General features: G+C 39.5%; 1 protein-coding gene across 4 annotated transcripts in view; it reads right to left on the bottom strand.

Annotated features, from left to right (window-relative positions):
* The window catches only part of hic2 (hypermethylated in cancer 2), a 40,522-nt gene that overhangs the window by 4,851 nt on the left and 16,057 nt on the right, over nucleotides 1–19,614 (bottom strand). The window lies entirely within an intron of this gene.

The following is a 19,614-nucleotide window of genomic DNA, read 5'->3' as shown; positions in this document are numbered from 1 at the left end:
GCAGCTCCTGTGAGTACATCCATATAAGCTTTAAGCTCTCGCGGGGATGTTGGCCAAATGTGCCACATAATCACATGGCAGCTTAGAAATAGGAAACCTTCTCCCCCTCTCATCTTGCTTTTAAAACAAATTGCAACCCTGTGTAGATCAAATTCGGACTGTACATTTTGCCACTGTTCTGGCACAAAGGCTCAAGGGGTGGGGAAAAAGAAAGGATAAAGTAACTACTTTACTAAAAAGGTGTCTGCGCTAGGTTTCTTTTCCCTCTCTCAGAAGAGTTAACTCTGGTTTCAGTGGGATGCCCTTCTTGGAAACTGGCCTCACCCTACGCCCCATTAGGTCATGGTAATGTCAGCTCTGCCCCATTGTCTAGGGGTGGGGGTCGGTGGCACGGCAAGGGCCGGGGGGAGGGATTACATGACACTCGAGCAGGTAAAACTAAACAGGAGCCAGGGCAGGAAAAGAAGGGGGTGGAGGGTGTGGCCCAAAGACAAGGACAGCACCACCCGATCCTCCAGAGAGGCCCTCCTTCATTTAGAGAATTAGGACAGATGAAACTCATAATTGATTTTAACCTACAAAACAATCTTGCCTGATAATTTTATTGTGGGGATGACAACAAATGTAATAAAAATACAGTGAAAGACAAAAGACAGGGCTGGTCATGGTCTGGGAAAGATGATCCTTACCACGTGCCAATTTGTAATCAAGAGTACGTCTGTTCATGTGCTTTTTTTTTTTTGTCAAAGCAATAAATAAATAAATAAATAAATAAAATAACATAGCAAACACGGACTTCATTTTGGTTTGCTGCGTGGGCAAAACTTTTAGACCTTTTTGTCTACAACAAGAGAATGCATCAAAAGTTTTTGTTTGTAACTGAACATTTTAGCAAACACTTGGTTTTATAGTAAATGTGTACATCAAGTTATTATCCTGGCGTCAAAAAAAAAAAAAAAAAAAAAATAGCCAAATTGATGATTAATATTCTTTAAATATTTAGTTTCTTACCATTCACAACTTCTTGTTGGCGCGCCGCCATTTTGAAAAGAAAAAGGTCCACCCATCCCGGAAACTCGGGTATTGTAATAAAATCCCAGCTATTTGAAGGGGTGTTCCCATGCAATTTTCGACTAGACAAATAGTATTTACCATAATTATGACACCACATGAAGGCGGCATTTAACATCGCATCACTGTCATTTTTTGGGGGGGTTAATTTGTTTTTGTGGCAAGAAAAACAATTAATGAACCATATACTTTGTCACATTATTTTACTTGCAAATCACAGGCTGATTAAAGGTCTAAGAACTCTCAAGTGCTGCATTGCTGTGAAAGCAATTTAGAGCTGCATTGATGCCAGCACACACGGTCACAGAAATGGACGTAAACAAGACGATGCAGCAAAGTAAAAGAAAAGAGATAAAGAAGAGATCAGAGAAAAAGAAGAGAAAGCTTCAATTCAGTTCACTTGTCAGGTACATTTCATAAGTTGTGGCATTCGGAAGAAAAATATTGTAAATAACGTATTTATTTTTATAAAGTATTCATTTGAGTGTTCGGATTGAGATGACGTAAAAATTAAAAGGTTATTACAGGCTACATTTGAGTAAAATGTGTGTCAAAAATTCTGGAAGAAATTGCAGCTTGATGTTAAAATGTCAGGAATGACAAGCTGTCTAAAAAGTTTAAGAAAATGTTGAATTTTGTGTTTTTGAAAGAGTTAGGATTAAAATGAAACATTCGCCATCATTTGCACATCAATCACAGTATCTCACAGGATGATTATTGTAATGTGAGAAAGGTGATGGCATTGCAGCAACATTACTTCTCTCACTTCAGTACTTCAGGAAGTTTGACAGTATGTGTGGAACGGACAGCAGATAGCAGAATAGCCTGGAAAACTCTTTTTGTGGTAAAGTCCTTTTCCCAAAGCTTTAGTAGTTTTGGTTTGTTTTCACTCACATTTTTGTGAAAAAAAAGTCATCCTCTTCATGGTTGTCTACACCCAACCTTCCAATGGTTAATTCAAAGTCCTTCAGCATGCTATTACTGTTAGTCATGCTATCATCACAATAATAAAACTCTTTTGAGAAATTGTTAATTAATTTGACAGTACTTTTACCATTATAAATTGAATACTCCCCACTTTTAGTGATTCCTTCACTCAAGTCATGGGGCATATGATCGAGATGGCTAGAAGAAAGGATGTGGGCTCTGCAAAGCTACGCCAGCAGTCGTCCCTGGACTGGAATTAACCCCTTCAGACCTGAGCATACTGCTGAAGGACATGATGTATTCGTGTCCGTAAATCAATTAAATGCACTGAATTTAGTTGCTATTGCCACTTCTGGGAGAGGATTGGATGAAACGTTACCCATTGAAATCGAATGACCCCCGTACCGGGGTACATACTGAACCGTGACTTGGGTTTATCGTCACACCCCTAAAATATATATACAGTATCACAAAAGTGAGTTCACCCCTCGCATTTCTGCAGATATTTAAGTACATCTTTTCATGGGACAACACTGACAAAATGACACTTTGACGCAATGAAAAGTAGTCTGTGTGCAGCTTATATAACACTCTCAGGATGCAATGCGGTCCATTTCTCATTGCGTCCCGATGACCGCGCTGTGTATTAGTTCTGCTTTACTTGACATATTTCAATAATCGGAATTTGGATGTTTGTGACTCGTTCTCGAATATTCCACGGCCGAATCGCTCAAGGATGTAATGACGGCTGGGCATGTTGTACCGTGGTTCTAAGTGTTGGATGGTGCGTTTTTACTCACGAGAGATAATGGCTTGTCATCCAGAATGAATTCTTCGGCAATGACTCTTGTTATTCCCTCGGCTTTGGGACTGTCGAGTGCCAGTTTGTCACGCATAGCAAAAGTTTCTGCCAGTGTTAGTTGCGTAGGACCTTACTTTTTGTCTTCAGTTTTCTCAACATACTTCTTATATTGTTTGTGGTGGTATTTCACTAAATGCTTGATTAGGTTGGTTGTATTAAAACTTCTTACAGCTTTACCACCACGCTTGACTTTATTGTGGCATGTGTTGCACTCTGCCTCTTCGTCTTTGTCGTCCTTTAAGGTGAAATGATCCCACACAGCTGACATTTTTACCGATAAAAGTCTCTCGGTAAATTGGGAGGCTAATGTAAATGTAGTGTGTTGAAGGTGTGCCGTAAAATGCGGACCGGATTTTAGGGAAACCGAAGCAAAAACTGGAATGGATTATGTAAATCGGTGCGCTGGAAAACCAGGACTGGACTTTAAAAAAAAAAACCGGCTCGGAAGTCTGGATCGGAATTTTTCCATGTTGGCCGATCAGATACCGATGCGCATTTTTTTGCCCATATCGGCGTCCGATCCGATCCAAATATCAGATCGGGACATCTCTATAGCGGATTACACTTCCCGTAAGGGAACGCCATTTTGCGGGATCTCGTTTGTATTTCTCAAATCAAGCGATTACCTCTGTAATTGTTGATTGGGGTGACGTGAAGGCTCCGCTTGTTGCGATGCAGTTTTCTTACTAAGCAGTGAAAACTAAAGAGGGTGATGGTGTTTCAAATGAGCATGTAGATTTGTTGTGTTGGCCCTCTTTGTTGAAACAACCTCCAAACACATTTTGCAGACTGGTTCATCCTTTTTTTGTTGCCTCGCCATTTTCATTTGGTTTAAAATCAAAATATTCCCACACCTGGGCTGTGGTGTTTGGCTTGGAAATCAGCATTTTCTGTCCATTTTCGTCTTCCTGACTCTGCTCGCTCATTGCTGTACGCCGACAGTGCACTCGGCCCCACCTCCTCCGATTGAATGATGGTCAAGCAAATTAAAATGTATAAAACGAACATACCCATAAGTCAATAAAACAGAGGGAATCCTCGTCACAGCATATTGCGCTGTTGGTAACAAGGAAGCTGAACTTTTAACAGCATGCCCGCCGCAAATCTGCCGCGCGCGCGCACACACGCACGCACGCACGTGAGGCGATAAATCGCAGCGGGAAAATTACCGCCTTCATTTTCATTTACTGTGCTATAAATGGAATTATTGCATATCGTGACAGGCTTAGTGATATATAATAGTAACACACCCCTTCACATCCTCAGTAACGGTAATGGCATTGCAAAGATGGGAAAGTAATTAGATTACTTACTACTGAAAAAAATAACGGTGTTAGAAACGCTGTTATACTCCAACGCTATTATTAACAACACTGGTGACAAAACATCCTCTTTTGCCCTGATATGTCCAATTTTTACATCCTGTTCGGGTTGTCCGGCGGGGTTTTATAAATTCATGAAACTTCACAGATGATCTGCAAAAAAATTCCCCACACGCTGTCTCGGTCAATGCAATACAATTTCAAAAACACCTCTTGCAAAGACTTTCATACTCATTTGTTGAGCAACCGAAAACCGCTGGGAAAGATCAGCTCTACACCAAAATATACAGTACATGGGCAGACAAGGAAGATGAAGAAGCAAGTAGAATATAACAGGGATGAGGAAAAAAACTAAAGACTAAAGTGACTTTTTTTTAAAAATTAGATTTGTTGTGATTTGACTGACATTATTTCTTGGGTTGGGCATCGAGCATCAATGGGTTCCGAGACTAACACTCCGGTTAACCCGAACAGTTCAATTTTTTTTCTTTCCATTCCAAGTTTCGATGCCCTGACCGCCGACTAGAAAAAATAGCTGCCGAACACCACAAAGGAGAAGCCACATGAAGACTAGCTCCGTTATGAGCAAATCAAATGAAGTGGCTAATTTAGCTTAGCACAAAAACGTGTTGCTTCGCTTCACATAAATTACAAAAAAGTAACAGAATAAAGACACCAAAAGGAAATCAGACCCTCTGTTAAAACGTGCAAACTTAGATTTTGATGTGTAGTGCAGAGGAGGTGTGTAGGGTCTGTACACCTCAAGGATTCCTTTCCAACTAAAGTAATATGTTGTTTTTGCCTGCTGCTTCCAGCAAGTCACCACTAGGGGAAGCCAAGTGCACATAGACCAAACCAAAGAAAAACTGTAGAGTCCGGAGTTACAATAGTGGCCTCCAGTGGACGGATGAACAATATATCAGTTTAGAAAGAATTTAAACTTAAAAGTAGTTAACTCAAGATCAAGTGACAGGCCACTCCCTGCTTGTCAGTCCTTAACCAACTTGTAGAAATACCACTTAAAACAAACGATTCAATACAATAAATGCCTGCAGCATAAGACACTCTAAATTCTAAAACATCGGCAAAAGAATGTGTAAATGTTTTCTCCGTGAGCATTTGAAAAATAAACATCTTTGTGAAAGTACACTCTTGTGTAATGACACTTCATCATATTCCAAGTTCATAGACTGATATTTACATACAAGATAAAAATAAACCAGTGAGAAATTCTTGGTTAATTAAATGTTCATTATAATTTAAAAAATAATCTGAAAGATACTACCTGGGTCAGTTAAAGAGAATGATAATACTAAGGGGCTGTGAGATATAAATAGAACAGTTATGTGGCAGGATAACAAATATTAATCAAGTTAACAAAAAAATAAATCACACACATGAGCAACTATCGAAAATAGATCGAAAATTACGAACATTTCTGAAAGTATTCCGGAAACAGCCGAATGTGGCTTTGACGTCACAGCCAGGAAACAAAAGCTTGAGACAGGTGCTGTCGTTGTTTATCGACGAGAGAGTTGCGTTCGTGTTTTATCAAAAAAAACCCACTAAAATAGTTCAAACATGTCATGCTATGTAGTGTACAAATAGCCATTTGTTGCAATGTAGTACCCATGAGTTTCCGAACGCGAGAAAAAGAGCTGGACTATGCAGATAATGAGTAAAGTTCGTCAGTGCAAAGTGGGCTAATTTTGCAGACCCAGCCTCCGGCACGGTTTTGTGTGATGCGCATTTTACACCTGAAAGCTATTCGACCTATGGACAAATGAAATCAGGTTTTGCTAAGAAATTGCTGCTGAAAGCCAATGCGGTGCCCACCATACATGCGCAGCCACCTAAATGTCCCGATATATCAAGAAAGAGGACAATGACTGGCACTGATGAGACCACCCCAGGCTAAGTAAAGGAGGGGAGCAGCCAAGCTCGAAATAGCCAGAGTGAGTATTCTTTTATAATAAAAAAATATCACGCATTGGATATAGGACTGGACACATGTATAAATTATCGCTCCTAAAATATATACAACAAATCCTCTAATCCCATTCATATTTGTGTCTGTTGGCAGAGCGAAAACCTATGATAGCACAATAAATGATAATTATTCTATACAATACTTTATTTTACGGTCACGGGGTATCAGCTTCACAAAAACAAATGCAAAACAAACCATTCTGTGTTTCCCACACGTCTGTTGCCGGTGTTTCATGAGTGTGATTGCTCCCCTCAATGATTGTTTCATTAGGCTGCATTGGCTTTCGTTTGGCCTCAAATTGATAACCCAAAACACCAAAGAAAGATTCATAACTCTCCTCGTCACCATTAGAAGAACGTTCATTATGCGGATTCGTCGCTGCAACTAGAAACATAATTGTCCACCATCATCGCCGCCATTCAGTACTAAGCACTGAGCCGGGTGTTTCCTAGTTGTGACGTCACGCACACAATATGTTAGATTTCCGGGATCTCGGGCGCTGGTCGTTTTAGCTTGACAATCGATCCAAATTTCTATCATTTTCTTGGTGTTGCTATGTGTGTAATTACACGACGTGGCATGATATGAACCCAAAAGGCATGCATTTATGGATAAATGATGGAATATTAGCATTTCTCCAGGTGTTTTCATACTCTTTAGCTTGGACATTACTCAGAACTTTACCGCATCGTGATCAAGCCAAATATCTAGAACTTTTCCAGGTAGCGTGATGTCTAAATACAGCGGGTTATGTTCCCTGTCAATTAGGCATGTGCCGGTATGAGATTTTGACGGTACGATAACAGTGAGCAAAAATACCGCGGTTTCACGGTATTGCAATTATAGCTCCCAAATTTTGAGATGTATGGGTTTAAAAAATAATAATAATAAAATAAAATAAAAACTTTTTTCCATTGAACAGGTTTTTTTTTCAGAACATATTTGCAAATTGGAACATGAATATAATGTGAAAATAAATTAATGTGAAAATAAATAAATTAACAAAAAATAACAAATATTTTATATAAAATTAAAATAAATAGAACCTAGACTATACCCACAGCCAGAGCTCAAGTTGCTCAATAATAGAGCAAGAACAAAATAATTGCTATAAAAAAGTAAGAACACTTCTAAATAAAATTAAAAATATATACTGTATGACTTTTTTTGAGGGGGAGAAGCTGAAGTTTCGCCATTTTCAGCCACTGTGTCAACTCTCTTCTACATGATGTCATGCCTTTGTGTTAAAAAGAACAAAGAATTCATAAGTTAATAAGTTAGTTAAAAATGTATAAGTTAGTTTTATAAGTTAGTTAAAATGTAAATATTGTTGAGGTTTCAAGGTTTCATCTAAAACAAAAAGTGAGGAGTGAGACCTCCTTTCGCAATTAGCGATCTTTGACGCGATCCTTTTTTTTTCTCCCCCCTTCATTCAAGCTAATTTCTCACTCAGCTGCTGTGAGACATAAAACGTCGACCAAGCTGCTCTCCCAGCTTAGCCTAGGCTAACATTCGTCTTTGTAAGTTTTAGTTAGTTTGTATATTGAATTTGAAAGGAAAATGTATGTTTTGTTTTTGGCGACCTTTTTCATGGTGCTACTGCTATCCTGTTGAACCTACTCACATGTGGAAAAATACAATTGTATAACGTTTTAAATGTATTCATTTGTATATTTCACCACGATTTGAGAGCTCAATAAATTGAAGAAAAGTACGCCTTGTGTTTCGAGGGTTGGTTTTTGGGTTTGCTGGCTGTTTAGCAGAATAGCGTTACTGACACTCACGGCAACAAACGGGAAGGGTGAGCGCTGCCGCACCAAGCCACTTCGGCTGCATTTTGGCACATGAAAAATAGCGAATACCGTACTAAGGTATGACGGAAAATTTTAGTGGTTTTGAAACCACGATGTTTTCACACCACGGTAAACCATGAAACCGGTAACCGGCACATGTCTACTGTCAATGCGGAGAGGCTGATGGCGTAGCCATTTTGTAACACTTTAAGATGAAATAACATTTGACAAGCATTAACATTAACTAACTTATCAATGAACTAGATTCAACAACTGTTCCATGCATTTAGGGCTTTTGAATGGGACGGTGCAGGAATCTGTGGCTGAGCAAAGGCAGTACAAGTTTTCATGTAATATTTTTTTCATCTAATTATTTAAATAAACGTGGTTGAGGATGTTTCGTTGTTCAGATGGGCCAGATTAATACAGTAAACTTTCTCCAGCAGAATCTAAAAAAAGTGAACAAACATGACGCCATGCTCAAGTCGCACGATGCATGTGTAAGCTGTTGAGCCAGGTAGGTAGCGGTACATTTTCTTATGTCCGAAAGCTATGGGCTCGGTAGATTATAACGGAGTTCCCCCCAAAAATCGATTTTTAGATGCATCGCGATTCGACACGTTCCGATTCGATAACGATTCATAAAAGGTTCAAAAACAATGATTTTCCAAAGAACTTTATGACAGCGGCTCGTAGCGGTAGGAAATTCAAGACATGTCTGCCGCCAAGACCCTTTTAACAGACGCACGCACAACATTATGACGGATGCTTCCGGTTACTAAGCGGGAGATTTACTCCTTTTCAAAAGACTGGAAAATAAATCTGTGTCCGAGACAGGCAGGTATGAGACAGGCGGTCGCGCTTCTGTGCGCAAGTTATTTTTTAGAGCGAGAGGGGGAGAGAGATAGTTGCTCCTTGTCTTTCAGTTTTGCAGCAGTAGTTTCAAGTCATGTCAATTGAAAAATGTCTTGTGTGTGTTGCTAAGACCCGTGTGCGTCTGTAAGAGGTGAGTACACGAATCCTCTTGTTCCGTTTAGCCTTAATTGTTGTTTTTGAGATGTTAACAGTTAGCGCCGATCGCCAAACTAATTAGCCAATTCGCTAACGTGTATTTAACCCTTTACTGCCAAATGTATCACATTTGTTACACCTAAAACTTCATGATTTTGAGAGTAATTCAGAATTTTGACATTTCTTTTTGAAAAAATAAAAATTGATGGATGCAAGTCAACACATGCATCTGCAGGTTCCATGAGAAAAAAACAGGATTTAGCTAAGGTTAGAGATATTAGAGCGCTAATTACACATATTCATTTTGACATTTCTTTTTACAAATTTGAAAAAAAAGGTTTCGTTAGGACCTTATTTTTCAAATTTTGGGATTTTTTGATAATTGCTTCATGTTGCAGGTCTTTAAGGGTTAATATGCAGAACGTGTAAAACCAGGATTAAGTACAGCGGTAACACTACAAACATGCACAATAGTACAGAAATCTGTGAAAACTAAGTATATTGGTTAAAAGAGGTCTTATTTCTAAAGACACTTGGTTTCCATAAAATCTGGATTTCATTCCACCTGTGTAAACTTTGTTGTAATGTTGAGAGAAACAATTACAGCCTTTAAAATGGTTAATGTTTTTGCACTTGTTTAAAAAAAAAAAAAAAAAAAAAGTTTAAAGGCAGCTTTTTGTTGTATGGGCATGTTTCCTGTTGAATCATTAGGATATTTTAAATAAATAATAAACATAAATTTGTTTGGCTACTTTAAGCATCGATAATCGTGATAACCGTGATCATCGTCAAAACTGTGATCATCGTTCAGTAATCGAATCGTAGCACCCCAAATCGTAATCGAATTGAATCGTGATATGCCTAAAATGGCACACCCGTAGTAGATTACAGGTAACATCACACAGTTATGTTGCAGTATTATGTCTGAAAGCGTATATTCTTTCGTTACCGAAACACAGGAAAAACCCAGCAAGTAGGCTAAAGGAAGAAGCTCTTTCATCAACAATTTACATTTTCCGAGTTATCCTAAGACTGTTACCCCTAGCCTTAATTCAGTTCCCTTTTAGCGGTCCGACTTTACTGCAGACTTCTTAAATCATGCACATTTATATTTTATGTTTATAGTTTAATACTGGATATATTTCTAAATATTGTGGGAGTTTGCGGTTTTTTTTCCCCCACACAGTCTAATTTTACCACAGACCTGCGTGGCAATACTCATGTACATAATTAACCCATTCTGATGTAGGAAACTTTGGTATAATTTCATATATCACTTGAACAGATCATGCAATTCCTCCCTTAAAAGTACAATAATAAAGAAATATCATAAATTCAATATTCGGTTCAGTTTATTGGTGCATTTTCTACAAAAATGTAAGCATGACATGTCTTGCCTCTATTTGAGGCGGTGGCAATATGATTTCCCTAGCCTTAAATTTCATTTGTAATCAATAACCACATGAATCCTTCTAAGTTATGAGGGGAAGACGGAAATGACTACCAAAATAAGTAATAATAATCATAATGTGATTAAATGCAGACAGGTAAAAAAATAAACGATAAACCAAATAAACAAAAGTGCAAATGAAAAATCTTTCTGAAATTATTTTAGAAACCATAAAAATGTCAAGTGTCAGTCAAAAGGAAGCTTGAAGATTGCTACAAAAAGACAAAACGTCCAAAAACAAAGAAACATGTCGATAATATTAAAAGAGACTCGCTCCCATTAAAATGAATACAACCAGTGCATTTTCGTCACATACACACAATTTCGGTACAGTATTGTTGTGCTATACACATACTGTACATTGTATTGGTGGGTTCCAAGCACATAAACCTGAAAATGTATTTTTAGCTTGAGTGCAATTTTTTTGTATTTTGATTGGGTAGTTTCATCGCGCAACAGTGACCAATTAACGAGCAATCGTTTATTTCAACACAGCGAGAGCTCACTTAGGTGCTCCAATGCTACCCCCTCCTACAGCCCTCTTGGCCCACATTTACAAATCCTGTGGTAATGGCGACGCATGGTGTATTGAGGCAGAAACAATTATTTGAGTCAGTTTAAGATGATATTCCTACTGATTTTGAAACCTTTTGTTGACCAATCACAAAGTATAGCAACTTGCTCCTCCTCTGCCCAAGGTGCACCTTACCACCAAGTTTGATAACCATGCAAATTCATACGCTACAAATAAAGCTTTTAGACAGATTCCAGTGAATTATAGTCGATTTGGTTTACTACAATTTTGTATTGAAATGCAATTAAATGGATTTTCCATAGTTAACAATATTCATGTCTGTCTCTAAGAAAGAAAAAAAACTTGGACATGCTGCAAATCTAAACGCATACATTCAAGGGCATTTTTAAAGAAATAAGTGAGACCTTTTACTATCAAACATCCCCAAACATTTTTTATCTAAAAAAGCCATTTCATCAGATCTGTTTCAACAGTCAAGACAAGCTGCCATCATAGCTTTCTTTTGGAACACTTGTCCCAGCAGTAGCTAAATCTCTTGCAATCCTCTGCAAATATGAAACACAAAACAGAAAAAATCCCAGACCTTGATTGGAACAAAACGCAACTGTTGCTGGAATTGTTAACTGGAGGTGCCTGGTTGTGAACCGTCAAGCTGGCTGATACAAATCATCTGGTGAGATCATTATACGCCAGGTCCAGGCCTGTGCTTGCCTCCTCCGCTTTGACACTTCTACTCATGGTCTTCAACCCCCTCCCCCGTCGCCAGGCTGCTTCTCTATCGCTCTCATCTAGCCTTCCAGCCTACCACCCGGCAGGCATACAGATGTAGCAGAGAGATTTGATGCGTCCCAAAATGATACCATAATGAGCTAATTTCAAATCTGCAGTTAATTATCAAATACGCTACCTGGCTGCTCAGCAATCAACTTCAAAACCAATGATTGAAAAAAGAAGGACTTGTTAACATGGTGCGAAGCAGGAAACCATACATCACTCAAGCATCTTGCTTTCTGCAGGCGTTCATGGTGGGGATTTCAGAGGCTTCTCCACCAAAATAACATAAAAAGGGCCTGGAACCAGAAAACAGAAGGCAGCCCAGGAGGAGGAAAGAAAACCTTTCCCACCCCCTCATTTTCTCATCTCAAAACCGCCCCCCACCCCCAATCACCCACATGGCTACCAGCTCCCACTGGCCCCTCCGGTGTTGTGCTGTGCTCTGCCGGCTGGATTCCAGGGAGCTGCTAATGGATTATGGCTGATCTATACGCAACTAGGGTGGGACATGTGTAGGCCTAGCTCTTCTTCTTTAGGTGATGCACAAGAGAACATGCTTAATACCACAGGGGGTGGGGGTTTGTCAGTAGACCAACACCATCATTACCGCTCCATCTTTGAGTTTAGCATCTTATTTCTTGCTTATAAGGGCTTATCAAAGATGCAGTATAAACTCCAGGCTGGATCAAACATGGACCGCAATGCTGAATCCATTTTAATAACCACAACTGAATATGGTTGCATAGTTGGTGGTGGGTTCCAGCAGGGTTAATTCCTGCATTTTCTAATCCCTCTACTAAACGGCATGATGTATCCTGGCAGAGAAGCTGAGAGATGTCAAGATAGCTGGGTAGGAGGGCCTAAAGGAATTATTGACCCTTAAGAAACAAGACGTGCCCTGACCAAACACAGCCCCACATACCAAGTGAAGCCAGCTCTGGGGGGCTTTGAGTGGAGAACAGGGTAGATGTTGCCCTTCAAGCAGCAGCCTCAGGATCAGTTTACCTAGCCTGCAGTTTTGACCTTTTCAAAAACAGGCTGCGACTTAATGATAGAGGGGCAAGCCTCACTAAAAACCCTTAAGCACCCTGCTGCTTAGCCTCAACCTTGACTCCTTTTTGGTATCGCTACTCAGACCGACAGAGGTGTTTGCCCACACTTGACAGACATGATCAGAAAAAGATCAAGTGTCCCCCAAACACCACAGAGCAGCAAATCAATGAAAAGTACCTCTTAATTATAACTGGTTCCGCCAGAGATCTGGATAATCAGGTTTGACTAGGTCTGTTTACATGCCAAGGATCAGAGGAAATATTTTTTCTCTGTTTGAAAGGTTTCACAAACAGCTGTAACGATTAGACCCACAAAAACAAAGGAAAATGCTTTATTTATGCATGCTAGGCTACTGGGTTGCAATAGCACACAGTAGTAGTGCAGACGATTATATTAAACTATAGACCAAGGGTGGGCGGGCAAACTTTTCCATAAGGGCCGTAGTGGGTGCAGCTTTTTGTTGCAACCCATTAAGACATGGGTGTCCAAACCTTGAGGACCGGTTTGCCCACCCCTGCCATAGACAGATTAAACACAAAAATTAAGAATGGATTTTTATCTTAATTTCTCACCCACGCTTCAATAAATGTTTTAAATTATTAAACATTCAACCCAACTGTGTTTTCCTCCTAAACAAAAATCCACCATTGTAAAAGAACTATGATTAGCATTAGCCACAATTTTGCTTGCTCTGGTCAGATGCCCACCGCCGGACAATGCAAAGTCACATGCAATTGGAGGAAGGAGGCTTTCTGAAGGAATGTAACTTAAATTTCGATTTTTCTTTTTTGACAATCCGAAATGATAAAATAATTGTCTTAAAGGCGAGGTCAAATGGTGAAAACTTTGGCACCAATACTGTATCATCATATTTACACAGCACAATTTTGCACTTTTATCATGACTTACTCTTCAGACCCCTTCCTATCATCTACACGTTTCCCAAAGATCTGGTCACACTGTCAGTAAATTTACTGAACATCTTGCCTGAAAACAATGTTCACTGCTGCTTTTTCATAAAGGAATATTTCTCATTTTCACCACCTTGTTTTTTCTTGCAATGAGTTTAAGGATTAAAAAGAGCACTCCAGCAAGTTTCATACGGTGAAGGTGACGGAAGGCGCAGTGGGCTGGGGCCCTAATCTCCAGAACAGAGGATCGGGAGCCTGGTTAGAGGGCAGAGGTGAGGCAAAGTCCTGTGGCGCAATAACAAAACACACCCTACTACTGCGAAAGGTCATATGCTTACATCCAATAGAAAAGATGTGCCTGAATTCAAGAAACATCACTTTATGGTGGCCTTTGTCTTCACTTCCTTTTACAAAAACATGCTGGTAAAAGTGTACTATGGTCATCTTGTGTAGATAAGGTAAGACAGACAGATGTGCAATGGAAGACAAAAGGAAAAACAGCCTATCACTGCGCACATGTAGAAGCCATTGGTGAGTGCACGAGCACACAGTCATGGAGACAGTGCAGTGCACTTACAACACAAGCACACACCCAGAGAGCATGCCGGTGGGCAGAACGAGAGGGGGGAAGGGTTAGGGGGATGGTACAAAGCCAGTTTGAAATACAAACAGTGAGTAACCACCTCCGAGCCATTTCAACATGGCCGACGACCAGGCTGCATGGGTAAAGCTGATCCAAGATGGACTACGGACTGGTGGTGCAGCAATTAACAGGATTTCAATTCTCTCACGCGCTCTTTCGTGAGTGAAAGTAAAGAACATGAAAAGGAGATTAAAGACATTAGCAGAGATTTTCCCATTTTCGACCATCCTCCACTTAGCTTCCTGTATGTACACCTGAGTAATAAGTGCTACATCAGGAAGAAATCACACCTCTAACGACTGGTTTATGAAGATTCCTGGTAATCCGATAGCATCCATCGTGTACAGTATATACCGTGTTTTGGACTATAAGGCGCAATCAAAATCCTTGACACTGTCCCATATGTATGAATTCTATTTGTACTTAATGACTTCAAACCCATTTTGTTGAAGCATAGGTGTTTTATAGTACAGTAAAGTGTTAGAGACACTTATTAATAATTCACCCATAAATAAAACACTACAACAAATAATTGATACAGTCTGTAAAACAATAATTACAATGTTAAAAGATTAACAACAAATGACAAAAGCAGTACATTGATGCTCCAATGCACCTTACACTAATGTTCAATGGAAAAAAAAAATTCATCCACTGATTGTGCGTCTCATAATCCGATGCTTTATACCAGAGGTCACGGAACCGCGGACCTCGGTCCGGTTCCCGACCCCCAAGCCGTCTGGACCAGATCTCAAGCTGTCGCGACTAATACACGTTGCACCAACAAAAATCATTTTGTCTGCGGGTTTGCAGAGATGAGGTGAGCAACAAACAAAAACCTTAGCGGTGATGCGCGTGAGCCAGCCAATGGGAGTGAAGCATTTGAAAATTATTTTTAGAACAGCATGTCTCACACTCGCTTTCCAGACTCGGAGTGACAGCCAAAAACTCAGCCAAATTAAGTTGGAGGATGAGGCGAAGAGGTATGGCAAATGGCGTGCTCAAATCTATTCAAGATTGATGCAGAAAACAGATTGTTTAAGGAGGAGTGGACCAACACATTTTTGTTCATTTTACCTGGCGGCAGCACAAGACCGCTATGGCTCATCTGTTCAGAGTCTAGCGCTTGTAAAAAGCAGCAATTTGAAAAGGCACTATGAGACGAAGCACGCAGCTTTTTCGCAAAGTTTCCCTATGAACTCTGCAATCAGTTCTCAAAAAAAGCGGAAATAAGGGCTCAATATGATCGCACCTCAAGGCTCATGGGTCATTCATTCACTGCACAGCAACGCGCAAATGAATGCTCCCTCAGAATAGCGTGGATATTGGGTCAGAACAAAAAGTCTTTCAGTGACGCACCGATTGTCAAAGATTGTATGAGTGCAGTTGCTGAAACTTTGCTTCATGGAAAGCTAAAAGAAGAGGTCTGTCAAAAAATAAAGCAAATCCCCCTGTCAGCATCCACAATAAAAATTTTTTTTTAAAAAAGTCTTGAACATGCTCTTATGTTGCTATTTAATTATTCAATTAAAGCACTTTTTTTTAGTTTTATGCACCTTTCATATTTCATTAAAAATTTTTAATGTCGTAATTATCAGCATGGCCACGTAAGGATACGTTTGTATTTTTTGGAAAAAAAGAAGCATTAAAAATATTTCCGGACCCGAGATTGTTGTAATTTTTAAAATTTTGTCCCCTGCTTTATACTAAAGATACACGATAATATCTGTCACCGATAATTATCGGCCGATAATGGCAATTATGACGTCACAAAGATAATCCAGATAATTAAAAAAATTCAACCGATAATGCAATCCGATAATTATATACTTGATTTAGCCTCCAAATGTGCGCAACCGAAGAATTCAGCACGCCGCCTCCTCAACCCCTCCCCTCTCTGAAGCCCCTGAGGGAGGAGGGGTTGAGGAGGCAGAGTTACACGACAAGAAGTAGTTGAATATTATGGCGGCTGTAACTAAAAAAAAACGACGCTCTCGCCATCTGCGAAACGTGTACCGTAGAAGTTCCACGAGGCAGAAAGAAAGAGTCCTCATTCAAAACCACTAACCCAGCAGCCATTTAAAACTGCATCACAAAGATTTTTGGAACGAATACGAGGCTGCTGCTAGCGGGAATGCTAAAGGTATTGTAAACACTAAGTTAAAATACAGGGCTTGTGACGATACAGAGTCAGGCTGTTTGGGAATGCAGCCAGAGGCGGGTGGTAAATTCGCATCTAAGGCTAAACACCGGCACGACTGGAGACCGATAGTTGGCAAGTAGCCGTCTTCCGACGGAGCCCGCCGCTCTGGCCGGTCCGGCAGGCCGCCGCTGCCTCGCCATAGGCGGGGCGGGCCGAGCCCGGTTCCCCGGCCTCGGGACCTCCGGCGAACACCCCGGTTTTCTCGAGCGTTCCCCCGCGGCGTGCGATCAGAGCCAGGACCCGAACACGCCGCGGCGAACCGGCCGGGGCGGTCGGATTATCCGGTACGAACGTAGCTGCCGCCGAGACGAGACACGTTTTTTTTTGTTTTTTTTACCTAAATGACCCGAGAACCAAAGCCCTGGATAAAAAAAATAATGCAGTTTATACGACCACCATTCTTCATGAAAAAGTGATGTCCAGTAAGCAAGCTTATCATGACGGCACAGTGGTTAGATGATAATTTAAACATGGATAAAACGAAGTCAGCCAGTCAATAATGCATTCAGTATGTAAAATGACGAGCGGTCAGATGACTTTGTAACGCTGCCTTTATTTTCGGCTTAACAACACTCAGACACAAAACAACACGCACACGGATGCGAGCTCCAACTCCATCCAAATAGTACTGCCGTGTTGCAGTTTAGCTGCCGTAAAGCAAATGTCGTTAAAGCCGCAAATGTAAACAAAGCGCTGCAGAATGGGTACATGACATCTCGCTCTTTTGAGTTAATCATTTTCACAGTGTGCAACAAAGTATATAACATTAGCAATCACTTTTCAAATTATTTAACTTATTTCTCTGCCCAATTACAGACCCAGTAGATAATCAAATTCTTAAATCAATATTCTGTAGCCACAAATATTATTCAAAATCTTTCCTTCTTCCAAGTTTTTTTTTTTAGGATTAAGTATAATAATGTATTGCTTAAAACAAGGCTGTTAAGATTATTTTCAGCTAGCTATTTTTCTTCCAAGAAATCTGAGAGAAATACACGAAGCGATGGCAGATAATTTCACTTATTGCCAATAGATTTACACTTAAAACTGACTAGTTTTAAGGAGGTCTGTTTTGCAGTGTATTAATGTTATATATGTTAGGAATGGCTTACTTTTAAAGGCATTTTTGTGCAACTTAGGGTTTTACTCTAAGTAATTGTTGCCAAAGGTTTACCATTACACAATGTCAGACAATCTTTCATTATTTAGATGTTTGAATTGACGACTTGTTCATATTTTATGTTGAAAAAAAAAGAGCAATAAATTATATTTTTGCACAGTAATATTTTCTTTTGTGTATGCTTTAAAATTTTACATAAATCTTTTAATAGAATTCTCGGCTTGACATTATCGGTTATCGGTTGGAATAAGGAGGAAATTATTGGTTATCGGTATCGGTTGAAAAATGTATTATCGTGCATCACTACTTTATACTATGAAAAATACGGTATAAATAATACTGGAGTGGGGGTGGGGTGGATTGTCAAGATCAAGGTGGCAATCTGAGGTGGCATACAGGTATTCTCTTTTCAGTGCAAAACAAAATCAACACCAAGCAATTCAGTTAAAGTTGCATAGAGAAGTACTACTTGAAAGTGTGAATAGTGATCTGGTTTTGAACTGCCCTTAACATAGCTTTATGAGCTACATAAAATGCCATTCAAACAAGGGGATATGGTACCAATTTATTTTTCTGGACTAAAGCTGTAATGGGTTGATTAATAGAGGTGGGAATCTTTGGGTACCTAACGATTCGATTACGATTCAGAGGCTCCGATTAGATTATAACTCGATTAATGATGTCTCTCCCCCCCCCCCCCCCTTAATGTTTTGTACATTGGTTCCAAGTGGTTTTAAAAAATCCTATTAGGCTAAACCAAACTAATATTCCAGTATCAAGTTAACAGTTAAAAACATTAAATAAAATACTCAAGTCCCCATTCTGTGTCAGCAGCTTTAAACTACATTCAATTAATTTAATGATGTGAATTAACCATTAAAGTCGATAAAATTGCTCCCGTTATTCCATCATTTCCCTTCTGTCTACTTACAACATGTCAAAGTTTTAAAACTGTTTAATCATTTAAAGATAGATTCAGGTCAAGATTTTGCTAATTTAGGAGTATTTCAGATAAAAAGATAATTAGGTTCGCTACAACAGAGCCTTCTAGAGAAGTCTACTGCTTTAAGATGGCGGTTGTTTACAACGCGGCAACTACTAAACGGCAAGTCTCATTTTGCATCTAGTTTCCTTTTTATATGTTCTAACACCGCCATCATCTTTCATTTAGCATCTAGTTCTGCATATATGTGACATCTACTATAGCCGTATGTTTGTAGCAACTAGCAACTGGGCGTTGTTTGGACCAGCTGTTGGCAGCAGTCAGGTATTTTTGTTTTTTTATCTAGCGGCATGAGTTGAACATGACATTTGCTCTCGGACCGTTCCTCATTGCGTCCCGAAGACCACGCTGACTGTGTTTTAGTTCTGCTTTACCTGGTATAATTCAATAATCGGAATTTGGATGTTTGTGAATCGTTCTCTAATCTTCCACGGCTGAATCGCGAATAATCTAAGAATCGGAAATTTCGCACGTCTATATTTAATAATAAACTGGATTAATAGAGGTATGATCTTCTGTTCCATGGAAATTTGTTGAAGTTCATTTTCAATAGAAATATATTTTTGATGAACATTTTTCTTTCATTTATTTTAATTTAATAGTCTCTTTTAGTGGCTCCCTAGCGCGTTTCAAAAATGTTTGAAAATGGAAAAAGATGGGGAAGGGAAATATATTTTTTGTTTTAACATGGTTTCTGTAGGAGAACAAACATGACACAAACAATCTTAACGTTTTCCAATGCTGTAAAAAAAGTGTACAATATTATTACATTTCAACATTTCTGTTAATGAAGATTTGCGTCATAGCATGCGACGCACGTTTCTATCAGCAGGGCGGCTGTTGTAAACAAACCGGCGGCTATATAATGGGACATGGATTCCAAAAAGGAAACGTGGAAAAAAAAAAAAAAAAAAAAAAAACTGAGGAGAACAGAGGATTCAACGTT

This window comes from Corythoichthys intestinalis, chromosome 3, assembly GCF_030265065.1.
Source record: "Corythoichthys intestinalis isolate RoL2023-P3 chromosome 3, ASM3026506v1, whole genome shotgun sequence".
NCBI classification, from domain to species: Eukaryota; Metazoa; Chordata; class Actinopteri; order Syngnathiformes; family Syngnathidae; genus Corythoichthys; species Corythoichthys intestinalis.
Note: the sequence above shows the minus strand (reverse complement) of the source record. Positions and strands in the feature narration are given on the sequence as shown.